The 21,692-nt window shown below is 42.4% G+C and overlaps 1 protein-coding gene and 2 long non-coding RNA genes across 8 annotated transcripts in view; all 3 read right to left on the bottom strand.

Moving 5' to 3' along the window:
* Positions 1 to 11,184, bottom strand: part of FGGY (FGGY carbohydrate kinase domain containing) — a 131,835-nt gene extending 120,651 nt beyond the window's left edge. For 3 of the 5 annotated variants that reach the window (XM_026034815.1, XM_026034840.1, XM_026034848.1), the window contains exon 1: positions 11,148 to 11,184. The gene's annotated coding sequence lies outside the window, so the exon portion shown is untranslated. Of the gene's footprint in view, positions 1 to 4,840; positions 4,954 to 7,630; positions 7,882 to 11,147 lie in introns of those variants that run through there. The other 2 variants (XM_026034823.1, XM_026034832.1) reach the window with 2 other exon arrangements.
* Positions 11,185 to 13,524: 2,340 nt separating this feature from the next.
* Positions 13,525 to 14,836, bottom strand: LOC112959468. Its single transcript, XR_003251617.1, has 2 exons — positions 14,635 to 14,836; positions 13,525 to 13,701 (listed from the first exon to the last, which is right to left on the bottom strand). It is a non-coding gene; the product is annotated as an uncharacterized LOC112959468 (long non-coding RNA).
* A 1,072-nt stretch (positions 14,837 to 15,908) lies between these two features.
* Positions 15,909 to 18,905, bottom strand: LOC112947292. 2 transcript variants are annotated; one of them, XR_003249396.1, is made up of 2 exons: positions 18,723 to 18,905; positions 15,909 to 16,861 (listed from the first exon to the last, which is right to left on the bottom strand). It is a non-coding gene; the product is annotated as an uncharacterized LOC112947292 (long non-coding RNA). The 2 variants fall into 2 exon arrangements; XR_003249390.1 differs by lacking the exon at positions 18,723 to 18,905 and adding an exon at positions 17,384 to 17,433.
* Between the last annotated feature and the right edge of the window lie 2,787 nt (positions 18,906 to 21,692).

The raw sequence follows: 21,692 nt of genomic DNA, 5'->3' as shown, positions 1-21,692 counted from the left end.
TTTAATTAATCTGCCTTTCCAAGTCTCACACTAGTTGTGCTGAGAAAAGTTTTTTCTCAAACTTTTGTATTTAAGTGGCACAGAAGTTCCTGAAAAGAAAACTGTGAATCTTCATATAATACATATGCTATAAAACTCATGCACTCAATGAAGGCACCCAGCAGTGGCCACACAATATCATGTCTGAATGAAGTGAAAAAGAGGGAGGGAGAAAGGAAAGGGTAAAATTCCAAAAGCAACAGAAATCAGGAGCTGGCATCTTGCAGGAAACAGAAAGCCCAATCCAGAGACTCCTAGGTTTTCCCGACTTTCGGCAGGAGCAGCTGCTACCTGGCAAGCTGGATTCACCTCTGGATAAGAGAGCAGCAGCTCCTGCTCAGGAAGCAAGTAGCCTCAGCACGAGAGATGCCATTGCCACAGTGCAAAGAAATTAAACTCTTGAAATAATAAGAGGTGGGACATGCCTGGCTTGCTGAATCCTGAACTCAATACGAATGAAGAGCCAGAGCTGCTGCCTCTTACAGAGCCAACAGCTAGTAAGTGGTATCTTACTTGGATATGATGCACTGAGTCAGGCTGGATTTCTGCAGAAGTTTGCAGATATCCTCTCCTCCTAAAACGTTGCATGACAGTGATAATTAAAATAACTGACCACTCAGCACAGATCACCTATTATCCATTTTTGAGCCTCACAAATTATTTAAAAAAAAAAGAGTGCTTAGCTTGTCTAGGGAGCTTTGGAGCTTTTAATGAGTTATCCTCCTTCATTCCACACAATTTTAAAGCTTGAAAAAGAAAAGTGCTGAAAATGTTTTGAGCTATGACAACATTCAAGGAAATCTCTGTCTCTGACAACATAAAAGAATAAAGTGAGACTAAATTATCCACAATCAATTGCTTGTTTCACTACATTTTAATAGATGATGATTACTATGGAGGCAAAATCATTGTAGTTAATTTCTCAGATTTTAAAGAGATTTTCTCAGATTTTAAGAGTAAACGCTACTCTTGACTAAATGACTAACATTTACATTTTCATCCATCTGGGAGAATGCTAAGAGCTGATACAAAGTATTTGACAGGTCAGATAAGCACTAAGCCTGGTGCTTATCTGAATCTCCTAGCAGACTTCTGAAACAAAAACAGRGACTGGTTATTTATTTTCTGATTTCCAGTAAATGAACTGATGAACTAYAATTTTATAAGTACACAGTATTTACAGAGCATCAAAATGGCTATACCTAAAAGAAAGCCAATCTTTCCCAGGGAAGTGACCTCACTTACTTTGTGTGTGGAAGATGGGCTGTTCAGAAGAAGGGACATGGGCAGAGAGGGTGAGGTTCGGAAAGCAGTACATAGCACAACACTGGAATTACTCACACGACTCACAACACAGAAAACTGCAGGACCCATTGCAGTATCAATAACAGCTRACCATCCAGGTAAACGCTACTCAGTTCTGGAAGCAATGGTTTTAGCTTTTGGGTTTTGTTTTCTTTAATGAAGCATCTTGAGCACAGATCTAAATCTATCCCTGGGTGTTGAACACAGCGCTGTTACGACATGGTGGCTGTTCACCTCGGTGGTTTGCTTGTAACCACCACTGTGGATAAGGTATTACAAACTCATTATTACCGAGGGCTAGAGGGAGCAGGTGGAGYAATTAAAAAATGCAGGTCCCCACCTCAGAACACTCACAATGCGAGCACAGGAGTGGATAACAACTAAGCAGYGTAACAGCTGAGTTACGCTGGTCTAAGCACAAGTGAAACGTTGGCCCAAGCCAACACGCTGGCTACAGAAAACTACCCAGTCTTCCCCTTCCCCTATCCCCTTAAATGGTTTGTGGAAAGGTAGTTAACTCTGCAGAGTTCAGTAATCACAAACTGTACCATACTACCATTTTGTCTGCCTGATCCATCACTTTCTGCTTAGTTTCCAACTGCCTGGAGCCAGGAATCTTCTCTGTTCCAGGTCTGCACAGCGCCTGCCCAAGGGAGCACACTGCCATCAGAGAAGCTCAAGACAGCCCCGTTCAAACCCAAGGCAGGSATCACACCCTGTTCTGCAGATACTAGGGTCACTGAAGGAAGCTGTACAGATTGCTAGTTATTAATAATATCGGAGACTGGAAAACCAAAGCTGAAGAGCACACTGAAGTACCAATGGGAATGCCAGCYACAGGCTTGAGCACGCTGGTCCTACCCAGTAGATGAGGTGCAATACACACTCATCTTGTCAAGTACAGTCCTCTGCTCAAGTGCTGAGCAATCAGCTAAAAATATGGTCTGCCATGAGTCTAATCCCTAGGAAGACTGGCAAGAAAGCTAGCTTTGTTTTTGGGGTCCTGCCTACATGACCTGGTCAGACTAACAAAGGTTAATGTCTCTGTGACAGGACGGGTTTCCTGATCCCAGTGATTAATAGTACATTAGGGGTTGGGGATACTTAGAGGGCACTGCGTTAGCCCTCAGCTGTAAAGAGACTTGTAAGACACTCTTTTTAACAAATGATGTTCACATTGTAATTTTGCACGCGATTTCCTCCAATAAGTTTAGCAGTCTGGCTGCAGATGCTGCTAGCTACTTGCTAGAAATTTTACTGTGAAGAAATTGCACAAAATAAACTGTTCCTGATATTATCTCATGAATTTCCCTGTTTCTCCCAGTTTGGCACTGCTCCTAACTGCTGACTCATAAAAAGAAGAGAATAAACCACAAGTCTCTAAGCAGATTTTTCTTCTCTTTCCCCCGTGCCTCCTCTTTTTTCACATGGGCGAGTGTTCTTGCATGCTTTTCACAGAATACAGATAGCAAAGGCAATGCTTTACATCCTGCCTCCCTCTCACGCACACAGTATTATTCTAATTTTTATTTCTCTTCCCTCTATGGCAGCCTTGATTTGAGCCCATTAATGTGTTTTTGCCACTTTGAGAGCAAATTTAACAGATGTTAGAGAATTAAGCTCATAGTACCTCCTACTCAGCACTTGAAATTATGGCTTTGCTCTGGGTTCTTCCCACAAACATTTGAAACCTGGAACCCAATCAACCCATATAATTTTTGCTTTCTTTTTTTTTTCCCTTACTAAGCAAGCAGGATGCACACGGTAGTAGGGACAGGCTTCACAGGAAGCAAAGTTGGTTTATGTGCCCATGCAGTATATGCCACTCTATGAATATCCATTATTTTATTTCTGCAATTTGATTGACAGCTAGCAAGGAAAAGTTAAGTGACAGAATCCAAACCCAAGAACTACAGCCCATTGAAACTGCTCCTTCTCTTTGTAAATTTGTATATTTACAAATCCATACTTCAATATCTTATTAAATCTTATTAAAACACACTAGAAGTAAATATTCTTCTTCAAGCATAGCAAAAGCCCTATGAGTTACTGAGGCTGTTCAAAATCTAATGTCTCTGCAACAGGATATGATTTGCTTGCAAAACCATCACTTGATGCCAAGGGTTTTTCTGGAACAGCAGTCACTTGGGATTTCACCTACTTGTCAACTGAATCCACACGAAAACACTGTCTTCTTTAGCTCATAAGTATCACCAATTAAAGACTCTACCTAAGAGCAATTCTTGAGAAACTGGAAACTCAACAGTGAGATTTGTGGAAAATATGTAGCTGAAGTACCTTACTGAGGATTAAGGTTTAAGGATGAATGTTGTCATTCAGTTTTGTTTATAAACTTTCCTTTTGTATAGGTTCCTTTGGTATAGGAGAAGATTGCAAATCAGAAATGAGACTCCTCATTGAGTTCAGAGCTAGAAGACGGTCTCGGTACAAACCTCCTGTCTTGGAATCCTGTCACCAGTTCCCTGCCATGTTCAAGAAATAATAATTTGTTTTATATTTTGCATTTAGTGCATTTACTTAGTCTCTGCAACCAATACCATTATAGGAAAAGCAGTAAATYAATCACAGTCACTTCTCAAGGAACAGTAATCCTAAATATGCCCCAAAACATTCCATGCATGGATGATGTACATATACGCCTTTCCAAGCAGTGGATAATACCATTACTCTATCTACCCCTGCAGTACCTAAGCTCGGAAGTTATTTTTTTGTTGTTGCTCTCACCTTCTTCCTCAATTAAGCAGGGATATAAGGAGCCTGGTCTATGACAGCACCTTTGTCAGCCATAGCCTGAACAGATGATGATGCCTCCGCATTTTGACAGACCAAGCAGTGACACAGTATCTGACAGAATGGGTAGAGTCCTGCAGCCATAAGAAAAGGCCCCAGAACTTAACAGAGCTCTGCCTGTCAGCTGCAGCAATAGGGCCTCATATTTGCATGTTGTTATTTGGACTTGTAAGCAGGAGAGGGAGAGAGAAAAACAAATTTAAAACGACACATCGAACTTGACCGTGTTATTCCATGACTTTAGCAGCTAAGACAGAACAAGAAGCCAAAATTTCCTCCGAGCACTAAAGCAGCAATTGCCTCTTCCTTTGCAAATCGCAGCAGGGACAGAATGGCYTTTCAAACAAGCATTTATGATCAAAGGCCTGCAGCATATGATAAATATTTATATGGACCATTAAATAATAGTCTGTATAAATATTATTCAAAATGTGTGTGCCGAAAACCACAGACTTCCAAGTTTATCCTTAAACAAATGGGGTAGTTTTCCCACATTGGCAATGAAGAAAGGAGCAAGGGGAGGGAAATATCATTTGCAAAATTATTCCTTAAATAAAAAGACAAAAATCCTTAACACTGTTTACTTTAAAAGGAAGAACTACTCAGTGAGATGACTGTTTCATTACAATCTCCAAAACTAGTTTGCCTTACCTTGCTCAGTGGTTATCAAATTGCCAGGACATACCTTTCTGTTATGGCTACAGGGCTGCACACTCGCATACAGGCAGGCAAAAGCTCAGCAGAAATATTTATCAATTGTCAGCATAGATTGTGTGGTAGYGTATGCTTAAGTACAGAGAATTATGAAGCACTGACACGTCTGTTTTAAACTTTGATCTTTGGAACGCTGCAGGCTGCGCAGACCCAGAGATCACGGATAAACAGGGTGTTTTTAGTAGTACAGCTGTGCTTTTCTACAGATTACCAGGAAAAAGATTAATGGGGCATCAAATTAGGCTTCATAATCTTAATATGAAATGATCTAAATCTATTAAATAAAAGCTACTTGTCAATTGTAGAAAGGAGATAAAATGAAAGAAGCATTTGGGACATTACATATTCATTCAGCACTTTGTTGGTTTTTCAGTTAATAAATCAACAAAAGCTGGTAGTAGAGTGGCAATCTCTTCTTGAAGACAGTCAACTCCCTTTCCTCTTCCAGAATCTTCAATTCCTGTTGGGATGTCAGGAGACAAAGAACATGCATGTCTGCGTGGCAGAGTGCGAGCAGATGGGGAATTCTAACGCTGTGCTGAAAAGCAGCACTAATATAGGATAATATCCTTAAAYGCCCAAGGGACCAAGCTTTAACTATCAACAAGCATTTCCTTTTTCAGCCATCCAAAAGCAAACAAAACAAAAACGGAACAAAAGCACACCTCATCTCCTCTTTTCCCCTCCCAAAACAATAATATATACAACGCGTGAGATCTCCGAGACTTTGGAACATGAGGACGATGTCAGCAATAACAAAAATGGAATAAATAGAAGGCAAGCTAGGGAAAGTATGCTACTCACTGTTGTCCTAACCAAAAACCAAACACATCTAGCTAGTTTTATCCAATTTCTGGTAAACTCGGTGGAGCTATTTCACGTRTTGAAACAAGGGAAGCCAGCTGCATGTAATGGAAGAGATCCCATTTCAGGAGTAGAATAGGATGCCTAGCTCCCAATGGCAWAAGGCATAGATTGTTCACACAAAAGTTTATAACACTGTCTCAAATGAACCCGCCAAAGGACTGAAAATATTCCATCACTTTCCACTGTTTATCTACTTTTCTCTATATATTCACTATCTACTAGTATTCTTGTTATGTATTTCCATATCCTTTTCTCCTTCTCTCAGTCCTCAAGACAGAGCCATTTCCTTATGCCCTTTCATTCTACCTTTAGTATTTTAAGTATTTTCTGGACAAGCTGCTTCCACCTGCACTCACATAAAGCAGGGCATATCCTGGTGTAACCTGGTGTAACTAAGTTCAGAATCGGTTTTCTAAAGCCATTCTGAAACAGGCACCACCACCCTAAGTCACTGGAAACAATAGAGGAACAACACACAAGCTGAAAAGTTACAATGACTAAAGCAAATGATGCTATGAAATAAGATTCAAAGAATGATTTATTCTCAGCTTCTACTGCCTACACAGAAATCTCACTCATGAGCAGCAGAAAGATGTCAGCATGACCACTGTCAACAAATACCACACTCTTTTAAATGTACAACAGATTTGTTGTTGCTTTGCTTTATAATCTGCTCTAGAAGAAAACTGCACTAAAATAGAAAATTGTGCTCTCCTCCCAGTTCCTCTCTCGAACTAACCCTGGCAAAGAAAGCTCTAGTACTGCTTATCAAGCAAGAGCAATTGCATCCTGCACCTTTGCTGAAGGAAGGAGCACAGCTTCATTGGGCAGGATGAAAGGTCCAATTAATACAGCATCCTGCCACTAACAGCAGAAGCCACAAGAAAGGCCTAAACTTGCATTTTTCATAGCGATAGCCCCCCAGCTTCCAGCTAACTATAGCAGAGGCACTTCCTTACCCACAAACTGTATCTTCAGGATTAACAGACCATGGAAGCTTTTTCTTCTCTGAGTTTGTGCTCTTGCTCAATCCAAGGAAATTCTGCAGCTACAAAACACCAGTGCAACGAGTTACACAGTCTTAACTGCACGCTGTTACCAAAAGGTCCTTTTGCTTGGTCTGAACCTGCCACCTGCAAGCCTCACTCAGTGCTTTGAAGGATTGCTCCTGAGGAGGGACATTAAGCACTTGTTCCATATTTACCTTTTCCACACGCTCATGTTTACCTTGGCACCTGGAATTGTCTCCGGAACGCACATCACAGCTACCTAGAGATCATGCGTAACGAACTCRGCTCCTCATCTTAAGGTGCCCAGAAAGTCCTTTTCCTGCTCTCTCTCCGGATGACCTGTTCACTGGTGTGGCAGCAATAAGTAGCATGTAATGAGTGCAAGACATCTGGGAGTGAGATAACATCTGGCCAAGGGTACAGACCCTGCTCGAGATGCTCCCTGCAGAACAGTAACATTTTAGCATTAATTGACAGGAATATAAAGCTGTTGATTTGGAGCACAGAAGTGGCTACGGAAAGCTTAAGATTTCCAACTTTCTTATCTCCAATTAATTCCCAGTGCATCAGCCCTCAAAGTGTATGGAAAGGAAAGCAGGAGCTCCTCCCAGGTCAGACACAGTCGTAAGAGGCCAAAGCCAGGCTAGTTCACTCACTGCAAGGCTAAGAAGGTGATGGAGTAAGTCCTGCTTGTTTCCCTGGATAGAACTGTGCTCCATAAAAGGAATATTTCATCTCTGCTCCAATGCTTGTTTAACACAAGAACAGCAGGAAACAGCTGCAGACAGGATCTTTCAGGAAAAAGGAAGGCGAAGCCACATGAACATGCATAATGGAACTGAGAAGACACAATGTGCTGCGAAATGCAACAGCTCCAGTTCTACCTGGGGCCATCCTGTCCTGGCTTGGATGGATCAGCATTTCCACCACTGCAGTCAGTGGTGAAACTCCACTCGATATTTACAGTTCAGGATTAGACTCTTACTACTTGTGAACATCACAGGTGCACTCGCAGTTCTGCAGGATTTTGACTGCTTGCCATAACCTGCAATTTGTCAAACAGAGGAAACGTTGCTCAGTCTATGCCAAGACACAGTTCTCACTTGGGAAAACCTAAGAGAATCAACTAAAGAATTAAGAGTTGCACCCATTCGTCTCCACATGGTGGAAACCATAATCACTGCAATCCATGCACACCCATCTGCTTGGACAGGTCTATTCTCTCCTTCAATGGTGCAGTCGCATGCATCTCTGTAAGCTGTGAGCTGGCAATGAGACTTATCCCAAATGACACTGCAGTGTGCTTGAAGCTCCAGAAGAGGATGGCATCACGTTTGTATTGACACAGAAAATAAAAATCAACCTGAATACTGCACACATTTGAGCTCCAACAGCTTCAGGACTAGTTGAGAGGAAGTAACAGCCTCCAAAATTACTTAGATTTTCAGTCATGATTGGTTATTAAAGTAACGCTAAGCAACTGAAATTCATTATTCATATATCTTTATCATTGTAACCTAACAAGTTACAATGGGCAGATTCCTGAATTGTAACCTTTATCTATATTATGGTGGAAATGGAGAAAAAGAAAATGAGTCAGACAGTAAATAGATCCCTAGCACAATAGTGCCAATTAAAAAAATGGCTGATTTATAAAATTTATTAATTTACTTAAATATATGTACATATAGTGCAATGCAGTCCAAAGGACTTGATTACAGTTCACACAATCACATACACCGCAACTTTAAGCTGGAGAAAAGCAGCTTTGGCATCATGAGCTTCACTGCGGGATATATAAATTTACCTGGTATCCTGGACAAATAACCTACCCTACCAGAGCTAGCGAATCGGTCAGTCTGAGCTTGCTGCTGCTGCTCCACCTGTAATCACATCTGCAGATCGCAGTGCTACAACCGGGATGAGCTTGGCTTTAGCCGTGTGATTTCATATCAGTAGATCAGTATAAAAATAATTTGTTCTGAGTTCACAGTTCTGTGAAATGACAAAACATCAAAATTAGCATTTTGGCTGAAATCCACTGCGTTTCCCATCAAGGCTTACACATCTAAGCAACATCTGAACCAACTGTCCATAATTGCCCCTGGCAGATACTGGAACACTCAGGCCGGCAGTAGATGCAACAGTGAAATCAATGTTTTTAAAAGTGCTCTAAACCACTTCTTTTGACATGCTCAGCCCAGAAGCAAATATGTGTCTATACAATAGCCAATTCCAAAGTTTACTATGCAGTATTTGTTCAGTCTTGCATAGTAATAGCATGGAAAGAGTGACAGCCCAAGTAATCTGTCATTTTAAAATTAAACATTTATTTGGACTGCAATTCCAAATATACTAGCCCTGGAGTTCCTGTCACAACGACTTATGAAGAAGGGAGGTAATACATAAGGCTATGTTAAAAGAAACACATAATCCACACACCAGCAGATATGCACCATACGTCTGTAACGTCTATCTCCCTTTTTTTTTCCAGAGAAAGAACTACCTCTACTTATCCAACGCGGTGTGGTCTTTTCCCTAAATATACAGGTTTATGGAGTTATTTTTCTTAAAAAACACAAAATCTGCCTTCTTAACGATGTTTCCAGACTCACAATTTCAAAATCCCAACAAGACGAGAGCTAGCAACTATCAGGCCAACACCTCCCTGGAAGTTCCCTTCAATGGTTTTCTCACAGCGTTTCAGCAGACGGTCACAAGCACCAAGAGCTTGCAGGCTTCCTGTCTCAGATACCTGCAGGTCACCATTTTTCAAACTTTATCTTACAATCGGTGTGAATACTTTCCCTTTGCACATGGGGATGCAGAGGGGAATCTCCAGGTAGCTCAAGACATCAAAGAGAAGATACAGACAAGGTCCAAAGAACAGACACTTCAGTTCACARAGATTTCCATTTGTAAAAGAATTTCAGAAACACATGATTTTCACTAAGACCATGCCAATACTGTTGATTTTACAAACAAGACACATAGACATCCCAATAGCAGGTACAAGGGGAAAAAAATCAGCTTGAATCATTAGAAAAAGAAAACAAAATAGGAAACAGGAACAGAGGATACCTATTCCAATCCTCTCCTGTAAGCCGACCAGTTCTCAGAAAACAGATCAACCTCTAACAGAATTAAAATCAAAAGGACACTTAAAGGGGGAATGGCTTAAGGGAAGAAAGTAGGCAGATTATTGAGGAAGTAAAAGAAACAAAACAGATGACAAGTCACATTTGGGAAGAGGGTGATTTATTCCAGAAACCCAAAGTTTTCGAGTGAAAACTGAATTCAGGCACTGTAGGAGACAGGCTAGTGAGTAACAGAGGCTGGTGAGAATCCACATAAAGACTTCCCAGCGTAGCACTAGTAGTTTAGTCTCTCCTGATGTTGTAAATTTATTTCTGTCCCAATCCTTACAGCTGTGAACAGCTGTACCTACAAGAACGCAATTCCCCCTKCTCTCCTCTTTCATCCTCCTCTCCCTGGCACCCTTTCCAGAGAAAAGRCTTGGTTTTTGTTTTAAACACGTTATCTCAGTATACAGTCATGTAAGAAAAGAGATCATCAATATTTAAGGCCACTTTAAGAATTCAGTACATTTCAGCACTACCATTTCATACATCTAGTGCAAAGTTAATATTAGCAAATTAAGTAAATGGCCTTTAAGGATTAGCAAACAGATGAGGAAGAGAAATCAGTTCTGCGACATCTCCTTCACAGTAGCTGCCTGCTATTTTGCTTTCCAAGCCCCTTGGCAGTGAAAGCCCCTCTCCTCTCTTGGTATTTTCCTTAAGCATTCTCCACAATCCCTCTAGGTCCCCAGTTCCCAGTCGGTGCAGGGCACCCCATGCCCAGGGCACACAGGCCGTAACGGGGGTCTGCTCGGGAGCGCAGTGAGGGATCGGGAGGATGGAGGCAGTATGGAAKGAGGGACATTTCCCATCTGCCCGCACCGGGTCACAGCGCGCCGATATTCAGAGCTGTGCTTTGAGGACACATCCCCACAAGGAAACTGCAGGCAGGGCAACCAGATTGCGAGTCCTCCGCGGCAGCGGGGAGGTGGAAGGCAGGCTCTGAGCGAGCCCGCACGGGACAACTAAGCCCCCTTCCAACGCCTGCCCTGGGGCGGCAGCGCTGGGCGCCTCCCTTGGGGCGAGCGCCGGAAGGGGCGTCACGTCCTTATAAAACAATCACTCTTAAAACATAAATCGCGATATGACTTTGTTTCTTCACTCAGCGAGGGGTTTGCTGAAGGCAGCCGCGTTCTGAACACGCAGCAGGGCAGGGSCCGCGGGCCGCACTCGCCCCAACGGCCGGTGGCGCCGCGGCCGTTAACGGCCGCAACGGCGAGGAGACTGAGCGGGGGAGCCCGCCGGGGCCCCACTCACTTACTTGTCCGCACCGAAACACTATGAGGGGAGGCGGAGCAGGACGGGGAAACCGCGCTTTTCCTGACAGGGCAATTTCCCGGCGGCGGCGGCTGCCGGGAAGCCCGCGGCCCCGCCGCGCCTGCGCCGCCCGCCCTCGCGCGCGGGCGGGAAGCGAAGGGACGGGACGGGGGGAAGGGGAGAGGCGAGGCGGCCGCGCCGCCCCCGCGCGCCTTTGAAGGCGGCCCGCCCGCGGCCGGCATCTGGTTYGCATTTGGGGGCCCGCCTGTGGAAATGAACTCTCTCTCTCTCTCTCTCCCTTTTTTTTTTTTATTATTTTTTTTTTCAAGGCTCTGCTGTGTGTTACAGGCATCGCTGTCAAGCTGCACTGCCCTGGAAAGCGGGAGCGCGTGCACTGTGCCCTGTCAGGAATTTCAACCGAAAGGCGCAGCTTTGCCTCGGAAGGGGAGTCATATTTCTCCTTTATTTAAAGCCAAAATAAAGCAGACGGGAGCGAGGCAGAGGGGGGTTGGTACATTCTGTGAGAGGGGATGTTGTCGTAACTCTCCACTATAACTGTGTTAGCCTCCCCACAAGACAGCCGAAATTTAGGGATTGGCGGAGGCATTTTGCTTTTAAGCAACGTGAAAAGCCACGCTGGGAGCSGAGGGGAGGGTCAACACGAGGGAAGGAACAGAAAATTGTCCCGAACTGAGGGCGAGCTGGGAGGCGCATCACCCACCTTGACCCACAAACACGTTACGCCTTCCTAAACAAATAAATCAAGCCTGGAAGCGTCAAGATAGATTTTGTGCATGGCACTAAGAGTTTTACCTAAGGAAAAGCGTTAAAATTCCTGGCACAAGGAATAAGCCCAGGGTTAATTAAGGGCTTGTGTATCATCGAGAGGAGCAYGAGCCTCTGTGCAAGGAGCACCGGGAAGCCTCTTGCTCGGGATGCCCATGCGCTTTGCGGAGGAAGAGGGAACCATCCCCGAACTCTCCCCATATCCAAACACTGCAGCAGGAACACTTGTAACGGCCTGCAGCGTTTCCAGAACCTTCCCGTTTTTGGCCCTGGCAGAAGCTCTGCAAGAAACAACCTTGCTCAGGGAAAGATGAGTGTTGTCTCGTGGTCAGAGCGCAGGGTTAGTGGTCAGGAGCTGTGGGTTCTCGTCCAGCTTTGCCACTGAATCATTTTGAAACCTTTGCTAGTCACTTTATATTAGAACCAGTTAGTAATTTTCCGTTTGGAATGATTTTCTGAGAGAAAACAGCTTCTACAAAACTCAAATCTGCATGAAAATCAACCTTCCACTGAGARAGCCTTGGGAAGAGCATTTGACCCACACTGAAATATTTGGGGTTTTCATATACRAGCCCAATTTTCTTGCTTTGAATAGACAAATTTTAAAAAAATGCCACCCTCCTGACTGTGCAAGGTGTCCACACCTCCTGCAGCAAGATGCAGATTTCTGTCTTGCTGGGCAATGGGACCGTGGCCTGAGTCAGACCAGCCCGGGCATGAGGGCACCTGGCCTCGGGGGAAAAACAGTAGYAGAAGGCTACTAGTCTTGTGAAGGAAATGGGTCACTGAGAGTAAGTGTAAAAAGTCCAGAGACACAAACAAACGGTTTCATGCTAGTTCAGTAATCCAAAACAAAGTACAGGGGCTGGGGACATGACCAAAAGTTTTGGTCAATTGAAAAGCAGGAAAGTGAAACCCAGCGAGATGGACCTGAATGTTCCTTCTCAAAGAAAATGTGCCAACCCGTTCATAAATACACTMAGCTTCAGTGTGTAGCTCTTGCTCCTGCCCCCGCAGCTGTCTCCTGTCTTCACTGTTTTGTTGCAGAATCCCATTCTTCTGCTCATTAAAAATTAACTTTGTGATTTCTGCCCTCAATATATTCGTAGCCTAAAAAAAAAAAGYTATAAAAGGCACTTTCTTTTAATACAAATACTACTTGTTCTCTCCCATGGTGTATTTATAGACATCATTTAAATCTTTTCTTAGCCTTTGTTTGGCTAAATTAATCTTGTGAACCATTTACATTTTCTCTCATAACACCAAGTCTTGGATTATCTAATAAAATTTCTACCTGTTTCAGTCAGAATTCATCTTTGTTGAATGTGGGTGATCTTAGCTCAAGATAATGCATGATGTTCTGAAAGATGTCTTGCTGGTACAATGGCAGTAATAATTCCCTACGCACCTTTTTGGTTACAGACAGGGATCAAATTTGCCCTTTTCACAGCTAAATCACATTATTAAGTGCAATTTATCCAGCTGTTTTTACTCACAATATATAGCAAAAAAAATTATTTGCCCATATCTTTTATTATACATTATTATCTTTTGTTATACATTATTGCATTTCATTGTATCTCTTTAGTACTCACGTGTTTTCTTTCCAAAAAGCATGATAAATGCAAATATTTTCAAGAACTGTTCCAGGATCTCCAGTCTCCAGAGTTGAAGTCCTGCAAATGCTGCATTTTTTTGGAAGACTGAAAGTTTCGGTTATCACATATCCTCGTGATCACATTCAGCTTAATTCATTACTCCTTTGAAATATTCTGAAATATGAGGGTTAGGAGGTGTTATAATAGTGCAGAATAATGATGATTAATTCATGTTTCATATCAAGTGCACGAAGAGCAGACGTGTGTGCAGTGCATCTTCTATAATTTCAAAATCTATCTATAAACTTGAAAATATATTGTAGGTGCATGTACCTTAAGTGAAACACAAGCTTGCTTTTCTGTTAGCTGTAGTTTTGCTTCAGCTATTGGTACAAATAACCTTCTTTCCCTTGGTTCTGGACAGACTCTCTTTACACGTAGCCTTTTGTCTTTTCATTACGGAGTAAGTAATGAAAATTCCATTTCAAATGTGCTTTCTGTGAGGCAGGAACATCCTATTTTTTTCATCATTAACAAAAGCCCGTATTTCAAGCTGTAGTTGTACAGCTTCAGGTAGTGTAAATCAGCATTGCTCTGATATGGCCTGTGGTCCTTTCTACCAGTATTGTAGAACAATTTAGTGTTTTTAGATGACAGTTGGCATCTTTGAAATATTCTCTTTTTACAGAACTAGACTAGATGTGACACTTGCTGGAGAAGAATTCCTGCATAAATCTGTCTGAAAAGACTCACTTAATCATATTACTTCACTAGCAGTGGTGACCTTTGGAGGCCAAAGTCCAGACAGGTTGAGAAATGGAACATGAGTACATAAAGGTGACAATTCCATTAACTGTGATCAGAGAGGGAGGTGAATGGTGAGATAAAGATAAATGACTTATTCTGTAAAGAGAAGAAAGTGTGTAAAGGAGAAAGAGAGAATGAAAATTCCCCAGCCTTGGCATGGAACTAAAGATCCAATCCTGATCTGCTGAAATCAATGCTAAAACGTCTGATTCCAGGATCCCAGGCTGTGGCTGAATGTTAGTGTGAACGATCATTTCAACTATCACACGTACACAAATAGTTCCCCCACTAGAAACCTACAGGCAGAATGTCTCGATGAATTGTCATCGTAGCCTTTTCCTCTTTTCCATGTTTCCCACTTCCCTGTCTTGTTAGGAAAACCTCCACCTAAAACCAATACATTTAGCAAAATAAAAAAGGCATATAAGGAAATTATTTTATTATAGAAGTAGATCTGTAAACAAACTAGATCTTTGACATTGAAGAATTCCACTGAGCTATTGATTATTGTGACAGGTGAAGGAAAGAAAGGATTTATAAAGGGTCATGGCAAATATATTTGCTTAGGTGCTTTGTACAATCACTTGAGGTGGCTTCCAATCTTATTTTAAGAAGCGGCATAATATGGGGCTTGGGAATTGAAGCTGGGGAATAATATGGATAAAATGCCTACTGCATCATTAGACCAGAGCTGTTCATGAAAACGGGGAAAAGGGAAGTAAAACCRACTGACTTCTATGTAAAGACAACTAGGGAATTTTGAGTGGAAATCTAAACACTCTGAGGAATGCACCACAGGAAGAAAAGGAAATATCCTTTGGGGATTTTTTTTTAAATAGAGATATTAAGTTACTCCTAGGTAAGCAGCCAAAAAGGGAAATCCCTGTTTTATGCTGCTGTAAATATAGCTAGAAAAATAATTTGGAGCTCATCCATTTGTGACCCAGTGCACAGGTTTTGGGCAGCTCACCTTTGAAGCCTGAAGCCAAAGCCAAAAAAGCAACAACGCTGCAATACCCCAGGCCCCAACAAACTCCCAGAGTGTTGCACAGGGCCTCTTCCTGCCTCTGCTCTTTGCCACGTACCAATGTCCTTTATTCCTGGGGGATTCAGCATTCCCAAAAGGCTGCTCCAGGCTGCATTGCTCTCTTTTCCTAGCACACTCTGTAGGCAGGGTGTTTTCTGACTGCAATACCAACAGTGGAGCATTGCAGAGAGCTTGAGGATTTTTCATTTGAAACCACAGTGCCAAAGCCGTAAGTGAAGTTCAGTGACACCGTGTGATCCTAGTGGGAAAATAGGATGACTTTGTTGCCACACAGTGATACACAGATGGAAAATGTGCATGACTTACCACCTCTATCAACTCCCCTTCTGTGGTGCGAAGGCTGAAAATTCTGGCTTAAAGTCATATTTTCATCAACGTGCTCCCCTCTTGGAAGWCTGCCCAATCTCCACAGCTTGGAAGAAGGAGATCCCCCTGAAAGCACTCAGGAAAGAAGCCCGCTGCTGTATTGAAGCAGAGGCAGCGCTTCATAGTCTTTGCACATGTGTTGCTGTAATCATTTGTGCTGCCAGTGTGAGCATTTGCTCCCCTGAGCAGGAGTGAGTAACTCTGGGGCTCCAGACCTCTCATCGGTAGCACCCATCAAGGAGGTATCCTTATCTGACCCTCCGCACGCTTCAAGAAAGATGTGACTTACGCTGTATTCTCGGTGCGTTCAGCAACCTGATCGCTCACTGACCTGAGCTCTGGTTTAGCAGATCCTGACTGGGAACACACAGTACAGATCCCATGCAATGTCCGCCTATCACTGTGCACGGTAACAATACAAAAATCTTTATTTAGCTTTGATATCGAAGCATTTCACAGAATGTTCAAGGTTGGAAGGGACCTCTAGAGATCATGTAGTCCAACTTTCTAATCCCATTGACTAGATCTAGTCAATCTAGTCCCATTTCCTGGGAATGCTGATTTCCTGGGACTTTCCTCGCTGATGTCAAGGCCAAACACCACCAGCCCTGGTGAGGGTGGCAAGGAGCAGCTGCTCTGCACAGAGCCAGGAGGCGAGAGCAGATCCCAAGCGACAGACAACTCGTGTCCTCACTGGGCAGGAGCAGAGCTGCTGCCCCGCTGACCCTGCCTCCATGCTAATTCGATGGCAAAATCCAGATGTGCAAAACTGTGAAATCACAATCTGCAGAGGAGCTGGAAGAGAATTCCACAAGCCAAGCTGTGAAAATCTGTTGAGCCCTTTAAATTTCACAATATCTTACCTCTCATGAAAAATAAAACAGAGTAGATGCTTTCCTGCAATGTCTTTTCAAACTTTTTCCGTGGAATACGGCTGGCTGTGAAGAAGTAGTTCATGACAGTGGTGACATTATACAGCAATGTCAAAATCCAGTCAGCATGGAGAAGGGCTGACAAAGTCTCTAACACGTTTCAAGCAGCCTGTCCCGCATGTCCCCGTGACTGGGACTCGGTACAAAATGCAGATCGCGCTTTGCCCTCTAAATTCAGCACCTAGTGAACAAGGCAGGAAAGTCAAAAGTACCATAAGCATCTGTTAATCTGTAGAAAATGTAACTGTCTGCTCTCTGTGGGTAAGATTGTTAGCTGAAATCTGTACCACTATAAACAATACACAGCCCTTCTCCTAAAGTCATTGCAAAATGTACAAATGACATTCTAAAGCCAGCTCTATAATCTCTTAAAATCTTAAATTCAACAGGGGCTCAATCAAGTACGTAAAAAGAAGCTTGTAGAGTCATTTAGCCACCTGCAAATCATAGACAAATAAACCAAAGCGCATTAGAAACAGGAATAAAATCATCATATACGTAGCTGGTTCCTATAGCAGTCCCATTTTCATGCTCTGTATACAACCCAAAACAAATTGTCTGTTTATAATTAAAATACGATACTGCTTCCAAAAGTCTTGCTTCTAGGGAGATAATTTTATACCACCGGACAGATTCAGCTCTGGTGTAATATTTCTGATTTTCGTGGAATTACACCACTAAAGAATTTGGCCCCACATCTTACCCACACTGATGCAATTCAGGATTTAAGGGACAGTTATGGGGTTTCCTCCTAACTCAGGCCAAGTTTCTGGAACAAGGAAAAGTCTGTAAAAGAAACAGTTGGAGGGATGTTTTCGTCTGGCATTTAGGAACATTCAGTTGTTGGAAAATGTCACTAAATTTATTTTGTACATCTTGCATCTTAGAACTTCTTGCTTTTTCTCCTTTCTTTAAGATATATTATCAGTAGGTGGTCACAGAAAAACAGGATAATCCCCAGAGAAATGTAATGAAACAATTACAGACAGCTGTGAGTAGAAAGACATTTGTGGATTCAGTAAGTTTGGCTTCATCTTTGTTATTTAAATCTATTTTCCAAATTTAATACATTGCCTGGGCTTGTAATATGAGACTACCAGAATCTCCGACTCTGAGAAAAATAAAGGAGATTAATTCTAGAGTATTTTAAGTAACTTTAAATGTTTGAGGCCTGGCTGGTCTTGCACTTGCGCTTTGCATGACTAGATTGCACTTCACGCTTTGCATGACGGATGGAAATTCCAATACATGCACAATGCTGCAAACTCCTAAATTGTGCAGGATCGGTGGAGGGATGCACATCCAGCCCCTCCTCCCGCATAAACTTGCACTTTCCTAAAAATCAAGCAGCTTCATGGTTATTGTTTGGCGCCCGGGTCACGACCCAGAGCAGGGGCTATGGGAATATTAATTTGGGCTTGGATCAAAAGGAAAGAAGGAATCAACAAAATCAGTGAATTGGTATTTATCCCATCTAGACTGTGGATTTGATATGAAACAGAATATGGAAAACAATGACAAACATCATAGAAATAGCACAGGTACATTTGAAATTTCCTACGTGCATTTTTATACTGACCTGGCAATACATTTTAAAGCAAACACAGCAACTGCTACCAGTAATTTAAAATACATGCATAAATACATGTACAAAAGTTAAGCTGCCTTCTGGCATGCAAGGTAGCTGCCGATTCAGTGGGAAGCAAACTGCCTTAAGCATTCTTTAAAATCACATTCCAGATGCCAACCTTTGGATTTACAGTATTTCTTTCTGAAGCAAAGCTAAGATTATAACACAGTTTTATTGAGCATTTCAATTCACTGACCCTTTCGAGAAACTGAAAGTGAAATAAAGAGCTCAGACAACACAAATCAGGAATACTCTACTTTTTTTTTGCCATTTGTATTAGCCACAGCAAGGAAGTCTTGTTATGAAGTAAGACAAAACTTTGAGGAAGGAAATCAACTGCAACTGATTTTTTAGGGTATTTTCTGCCTGATTATTTTCAATAGCAGAAGTGCACGACTAGTTATGTAACTACCTTCAAAGAAGTGCCAGGATCGTGTCTGTGACTGTGAAATCATTCATGTTGCCAGTGCGAGGATTTGCAGGACCCCACGTTGCTGCTGGGCACACGGGGGCCGCTCAGACGCCCTCAGGCTGGTACCAGTATCTGGGGAGCGAGGCCAGAGTGGTCCACAGCCCTGCAGATGCTCTCATAAATCCACCTTCATACAAATTCAAAACCAGAAAATGATTGCTGGCAGAAAGAGGTTTCAATAGCCAATATCCCTAGCAATAATTATACCCCATGCTCTTTGTGCATTTCTTTTTTAATCTACTGTCTTTTACTGCACTCAGAGAGATGCTTTAGCCCTGCCCACTCTTACTCATGTAAATATTCTGCTACCTTATCTCAAATTCCCCCCAAATCCTTAAACTTACCCCTGAAGAACTGAAGGGAGAGAGGAGAAGCTTTTCTTGAACTAAGCAAGTTTTTCAGATCTTTACCTCATCCTTTTCACCCCACTGCTACGGTCAATCTATCTACCTAGGACCATGCTTTAAGTTAGTCAGCTTTTCTCTCCATACTTAATTGCTTTCTAATCAGCTATCAGCTACAAGTTTCATCCAAAGCTATTTTATCGACCTTTTTTTTCCCCCCCTCTTAAAAATGATGATCCAAAACTGTCTAATTCAGCATTGAACTTTAGAAGAAGGTCAGCTTGAAATGGGACAAAAAATCTGTTATACTTACTTTGTTTTAAAATCCTAGTGAAGGGAAAGAAATCCCAGATATGTCCATGGATGCAAACGTTTATCATCTTTTGAGAAGGTGTATTTTTTAAATTATCTCTGTGGTACTGGTGCCACTGGGTTTCTAAAACTGGCACCAATACCAAAATCTGAATAACTTTGGAATTTGAGCCAAGAATTATATTCCCTTTTAAGAGAAAAGACCTCCAGAATTAAGACTTCAGATGTCTCACCTTGAGCTGGAGAATTATTTTCCAAGCTACTGCCTGTATTGGGCTTAAAACCACGACTGAATGAATACAAAGGAGGAAGCCTAACAGTCAGCAGGTTAAATATATACAGGCTCTTGGGGTTTTGGAACATCAGTCCCTTCACAGCAGAAAATATTTGCAATTTGGTATTGCAAGCATTTCCCTTCCCRCTGGAAGGTTAATTTATCATAGAGCAACGTATTCCTCTGTCCCTCATTGCTTTCAGACAGCCTTGCAATCGTGCAGGGTTGTTGCTGCATTAAGTTGTTCTCAATCAGGAGAGGGTTGAGGTTGTCACCAGTGGTGAGGGCTGTCACTGCAAAACTGCTCTCTCTTCCGTCACGACTATTTATTAAGAGCACCAATGCAGAGATTATGAGCAACGTAAAGGATATCAGTGATAGATTTGGCCTTTTAATCATGGTCTTTTCAAGGTAATCCGTATTTTAGCAGTGGCCTGGCAGTGTTATCTCCATTTGGAGCCCGTTGCCATATTTATTCCATATGACCTTGCAACAGCAACACAGAGCCCTGTGACCCTGAAGGCCGCTGGCCGCAATTCCATCACGTGCAGCTTCCAGCGCTGCATCCCAGGCACTTCCAGCTTGTTTAGACTGCAAAAAAACCCACCTGGGTTCTCCGAGTTGTGTAATGCTGTTCTTACTACACCCACTCAATGTCCTTAATATYGGGCAACAAGAAACTAGGGGACAAAACAAACGATAACTTTGGGTTTCTAGGGTCCCAGCTCTGTGAGGGTATCTGCTCCCTGACGCTGCTTCCCCTCCTGCATTTCAGCTCCGAAGATGGATGTACCTTAACTGCAGTGAGTCATTCACTGAACCTAGGCCAAACTTTGAGGCAAATCTGGGCCAGTTTATCGCCTCAGGAGGAAACCTGCTTTTTGCATGAATTAGATGTGAAAATAAGCAGAGCCTGACTGACATCTTCTCTGAATTCCAACCGTGAGGGTAAAAGCCAGCGGGCAGGAGCCTCAGGCATGACAAAAATGAGGAGGGGAAAATGAGGCTTCCTGTCTCCCATCCGAGAGCTGGAGACACATGTTGCTTAGAACTTAGGGTAAATTGTTAATTATTTATACATTAATTAACGCAAGTTTACAGAATGTCTTACATATGTAAATTGCTGGGAATATGCTTACATTTTTCCTGCAGTCTCCAATTAAAACAATTTTCATTTTAAAGCAAAACCATTCCCTACCAACTTGCTACACCAGTTCTTTAGCCAGGCTCTTCTTACTGCTTTTTAGCCGACAGTCCTAGCTCAAACTGCACTATTGTATTTGCCTACCAAAATTTCTGGTCTGGTTTGTAGTTGTTTTAATTCCATCACAGCTCACATTCTGTCTAACGATAATTTGATTTTGCGTTGCAAGACCCAGTTGTACATTAGGAGGTCACGGCCTTTCCATTTATCTCTTAAAGTAACTATTTTTTCCCCAAGTTCCATCAGGTTAAAACAGTTAGCAATTTTTCTCCTTGAAGTGTCCCTTCAGCTTGGCCAAGATATATAATAGATCAGTGTAGCTACGAATGCATTACAACATTAGTCATCAATTAGTTTTAAACCATCGCTGCAATATATCATCTATCTAGCTTGCTGTAGCACTATTGTGAACATTTAATTTTTTAAAGGCATCTTGATTTTTTAACCTGACGGCTGCATCCCTCTTTTGTCTCCTACACAGACATCTCCTTAAGGAACAATAAAAATTAGATTTGTTTGACCTGCACTCAGGGTTCGTTTAAGCGAGATGGATTTTAATTGCTCTGCCTAGTCCACCAGACAGCTTTTATGTAATATTCCAGACATTTACGCACTGTCTTTTTCCCCTGCTGTAAGCAGGTGTGTGTGCCCACAAATGCCTGTAAAGCAGCTCTTAGGATTCATTTCACATCTCTGATAATCCTCTGGGAAGCTGCTTGCTCTGAGATGCCACTGGCATTGAATTAAGGGCTCAAGTCATTGCCACTTTTCTCCTA

Source organism: Nothoprocta perdicaria, unplaced genomic scaffold (genome assembly GCF_003342845.1).
Source record: "Nothoprocta perdicaria isolate Ctin4 unplaced genomic scaffold, notPer1 scaffold_0, whole genome shotgun sequence".
NCBI lineage: Eukaryota > Metazoa > Chordata > Aves > Tinamiformes > Tinamidae > Nothoprocta > Nothoprocta perdicaria.
The sequence above is the reverse complement of the archived record's forward strand: the minus strand, read 5'-3'. Positions and strand labels throughout refer to the sequence as shown.